At 45.3% G+C, this 4719-nt stretch overlaps 1 pseudogene; it reads right to left on the minus strand.

Annotated features, from left to right (window-relative positions):
* Positions 1–389: 389 nt before the first annotated feature.
* On the minus strand, positions 390–1300 carry LOC137228537 (nuclear transcription factor Y subunit alpha pseudogene; annotated as a pseudogene).
* Positions 1301–4719: the final 3419 nt, after the last annotated feature.

Below are 4719 nucleotides of genomic sequence, written 5' to 3' on the forward strand. Positions count from 1 at the left end.
CATTCGTCAGCCTGAGATCCCCCATCAGAGGGATGGGTGCTGTTTGGAATCCATGGGAAGGAGTGGGCTGCAGCTTCCCTGACTGCAGTTTAGGTTGAGAAAGTCGTTCTCCTCTGCTGAGACGGCTGGCTGGCATCACCAGTCAACATTAAGTGCTAGGTGTGGTGCTGCTGGACTGGCATGGGTCCCCTGCATCATCCCTATCCATGAAATGTCAATATCACCATCAGTCTGAAATGAATCCTGACTGATAAGGGTGAGACAAAGACTTGCAACTTCAATTTGCCAGACATCCTTGCAATTATAATATTGAGCTACTTATTGAAAGCTAAATGGTTTCTGTCCTGTAGAAAAGGGCAGAATGTACTCGTCAGTGTCCCATTGGAAGAGTTGATCAGTTTCCTTGGAACAGTGGGAAGTAGTGTGAGGAACATGACCTTGATCAGCTCCGTCACATGGCCTGGGGTTAGGACACTCGGATTATCTGTGTCATAGCCTCTTCATCTGCTTGATTTGGATCTTGAATATGGGGACTATCTTTTTCCTTTAGAGAGAAAAATCATCCACCTTCACCACGCTTCCGTGCCATGGCGTGACGGTGCCGAGACTCATGCAGGTATTTCCTTCTTTCCCTTGGAATTTTCCCTTCTGCCTCTAATTTAGCCCGGGCTTGCCCCCTCTTAAGTATATGGTGGTACTGTTTGGCATTCACATAGAGAGGCTCTTCAAGCATCTCTGCCCCAGGGAGAGGGATGCTCTGGATAGCAGGCACAGAGCCAGCACCAGGTACCATCATGACCATCACTCCTGAATTGACCACATTGCCTGCCACTGGTAGTGTCACAGTGACAGTCGCTTGCCCACCGCTGGTTGTGTTGGTATTGGCTCCGGCCTGAACAATCTGTGTTCCTGCCAAACTGGCTACAGGGCTGGTGATCGTGCCTTGCTGGAGCATGGCGCCATGTGTATTAACTGGCTGACGGACGATGGTCTGCCCTTTGGCAGTGTGTGCCATTTGCTGCCCCTGGACAGCAATCTGCTGCTGCGTCTGCATCTGGCCAGCGGTGACAGCTGTCTGGGGCTGCTGGATGATGATCTGCTGGGTCTGGCCCTGCACCTGCATAGACTGCTCACCCTGGATCTGGATCTGTCCGGGTGGGACCAACTGTATCTGCTGCAAACCCTGTGTCCCAGATACAGGTACTTGCATGATGGTTTGACCCTGTCCACCAGGAACAGCCTGGACCATGATGGGTTGGCCAGTTGATGTGATTAACTGACCTCCACTGACCTGTACCATTAATGGCTGTCCCTGGACCTGCTGCTGAACCTGTCCAGCCTGTACAACAATCTGCTCTGTTGAGCTGTCGCTATTTGCTGTATACTGGTCCCTCCAAGTTAGAGTCTTGACCACAGTGAGTTTCACTCTGGAGATCCTAGAAGATTTCAAGACGCACTCCTTGGAAACATGGGGGAGGTACAGCTGTATATAAGCAAAACGTAGATAGATCTTCCCCCAGACTTCTCTCCAGGGCTTCATGAATTCTGAATGCAGGGGACTTCGTGTCAGGCAAACCCAACACCCCCCGTCTGGGGCCTGAGAAGCTGTGCCTAAGGGTCCGGGGGACGGGGACGCACCGCATTCCCAACTGGCTCTGGCACCCTTCGAGGGTCTGGACCCCAAGACGCCTGCTCCCCAGGGTGCCTTCCCCGCATGGGGTGGCCCCCTGCAGGGCTTGGCTAGGAGTGCCCCGGGGTGCTCACAGGCTCCAACCGGGGCTGTCAGCTGCACAGCTCGGCTAGGCTCAGCTCAACTCCAAGATAGATAATCTTGAAAGAAATGTAAAAATTACCTTACAGCAAATTCCAACATAAAGAGAAATAAAAATGACATACCAGGTAAATATTTTGAAATTAATTCTGTCTTATTTATGAATAAGTCAAAACTAGTAATTGGATGAGATGATACATTTGTCAAGGGCCTTTCTGTGTTCTATACCAATTTTCTATTTCCTTAACAATGAATTAGGGAATGGACCAGGCTCTGTGCTATCTGCAAAAGAAAGAGAAATGAAAGTGATGCAGTCCCTGGATATTTTTCTGTTTTGGAGGTTAAATCAGGAGACGCTAGGTAGGAGGGCCAGGCTATGGTGGAGAATGCATAACGTGTGACAGAAGCCCTCATTTAGTCTAGATTATTTCACTTAGGGGAGGGGTTGGTTGTTCAGAAAAGAAAGACTATGAGTTGAAATTTGAAAAATAATTTTAGAAGGTAAACACATAGTGAACTATTGTTATGGATAAAAAGCTTTCCAATAACAGGGAAAAGAATGTGCAAATATAAGAAATGTTTTTCAAAAATAATAGAAAGCGTGTTGTTCTTGGTAAAGTTTAACTGAATATGATTGGTATAAAGTGCTTGTAAAAAAAAAAACAATGGGGCTTCCCTGGTGGCACAGTGGTTGAGAGTCCGCCTGCCGATGCAGGGGACACGGGTTCATGCCCCGGTCTGGGAAGATCCCACATGCCGCGGAGCGGCTGGGCCCGTGAGCCATGGCCGCTGAGCCTGCGCGTCCGGAGCCTGTGCTCTGCAACGGGAGAGGCCACAGCAGTGAGAGGCCCGTGTACCGCAAAAAAAAAGAAAAAAAAAAAAAAAGGAAAAAAAAGAAGAAAAAAAAAAAAAACAATGAAGGGGCTTCCCTGGTGGCAAAATGGTTAAGAATCCTCCTGTGCAGGGGACACGGGTTCGAGCCCTGATCAGGGAAGATCCCACACGTCGTGGAGCAACTAAGCCCGTGCACCACAACTATGGAGTCTGCATTCTAGAGCCCGTGCTTTGCAACAAGAGGAGCCACCACAATGAGAAGCCCGTGCACAGCAAACAACAGTAGCCCCCGCTTGCCGCAACTAGAGAAAAGCCCACGTGCAGCAAAGAAGACCCAACGCAGCCAAAAATAAAATAAATATAATAAATCAATTTATAAAAGAAAAAAAAAACAATGAAAATGGAGCCAGAAAGATAAGCAGGAACGGGCTAAATCACATAGACTCTTATAGATCAACTAATTATTTAATTTTATCCTTAAGTCAATAATGGAGAGTAACTGAATGATTTAGAAAATGGAAGTAGTATGGTGTTATTTATCTCTAGAAAGAGCACTTTGGGAAAGAGGAGAGGGGATTAGAGGTTTAGAGAAGACATTTTCAGTGTCTACACAAGATACACCAATGCTCAGAATTAAACAGGTATGAGAGTATAAAAACGTGGACCAACTTCAGAGTTCTTTCAACTTGAATCAACAAAACTTTATGATTAGATGAAGTAAGGAATGAGGTCAAAGAAAATTAAGCCCCATGTGCCAACAGTGTGTCTGACTCGCTCACTTTATTTTTAATTTAATTTTATTTTTTTGCAGTATGTCCCCTGCATCGGCAGGCGGACTCCCAACCACTGCGTCACCAGGGAAGCCCTCGCTCACTTTTATAGCTTCATAATTTCAGACAGTTTTTGACTCATTTAGGCACTTAGTATGTGTTAATTAAATTAAAGAATAAGTAAATAAATGGTTTGTGTAATTTTGATATTTACTGAAGGCATATGGGGGAGAAAAGATGCCGCGTGGACATGTGAGGTGAAGAGTATGAGTCATCCGGAAGAAACTGTTCAAGAGGCAGGTTAGAAATAATGACCCGGAGGATTCCAATTTCACAGTGCAGTGATCTGCATTAGACACACCCTACAGCAGATAAATACAATAAAGTCTGAACAAATATTTTAAAAACCCAACTATTTGTAAGTACTTGAAAGTGAACCAAGAAGAATACTGAGATGATTTGACCATTGAAAGAAGGAAATGGCATGTTCCCCTGAAGAGACTTTTCAGTGAGGACAGAGTTGAGAAACTAGAGGTCAAGCAGAAAGTGATGGTCATTACAGCATGCAATGCAAAAGGAAGGAGATTAGGACTATCAGAGGAGCTGAAAATTGAAGGTTGGCATCCCAGAAAGGAGATAATGAAAGAAGGAGTGTCTACAAATCTACTTATAAACTCTTAAAGCATCGGCTAACCACCAACCTTGGAGGGGATCTCCAAGGACATAGCTAGAGTTGAAAGGTTGAAATATTGAAGCAAATATGGCAGCTGCTGCCCATCATGAGGGAGACAGAGTTTGGAGTTTGGGTTCTAACAAATTAGAAGAGCTTAGTAAAGACTGAAGGTTCACCACTAATACAGGCCTATTCTGACCAAAGTATGATTTATTGCAAAGTATGAATCTTGCAAACAAACTGTTGAGCAAAGGGAGCCTGAGAGAAAAGGTGACATACTGTATGGTTTCAATTATATGAAGTATAAAATCGGACAAAGGTCATATGTGTCAGAACCCTTGTGGGAGATGGCGGTCACTGGCTGAACGAGACATGAGGGGACTTCTGGGGTGCTGGCCCTGCTCTGTTTTGCCATTGAGCGCTGGCTACCCAGGTATGTTCAGTTTCTGGATATCATCTGGCTCCACACGAATGGAATGAACACTCTTCTTGTGTGCACGTTAGATTTCAAATTATTTGAGAAAGAGAAACCTAAGAAGCACAGACTGAGAGCTGAGTAGCCGAGGAGCTAAGAGGAACCATTTATTGTGGACAGGTGGCCAAATGGATGTACGTGTTAACCATGAATCTTTGCATATAATTATGTTGTTGATCTACATGATCAATGTTAA

This window comes from Pseudorca crassidens, chromosome 8 (assembly GCF_039906515.1).
Source record: "Pseudorca crassidens isolate mPseCra1 chromosome 8, mPseCra1.hap1, whole genome shotgun sequence".
Classification (NCBI taxonomy): Eukaryota; Metazoa; Chordata; class Mammalia; order Artiodactyla; family Delphinidae; genus Pseudorca; species Pseudorca crassidens.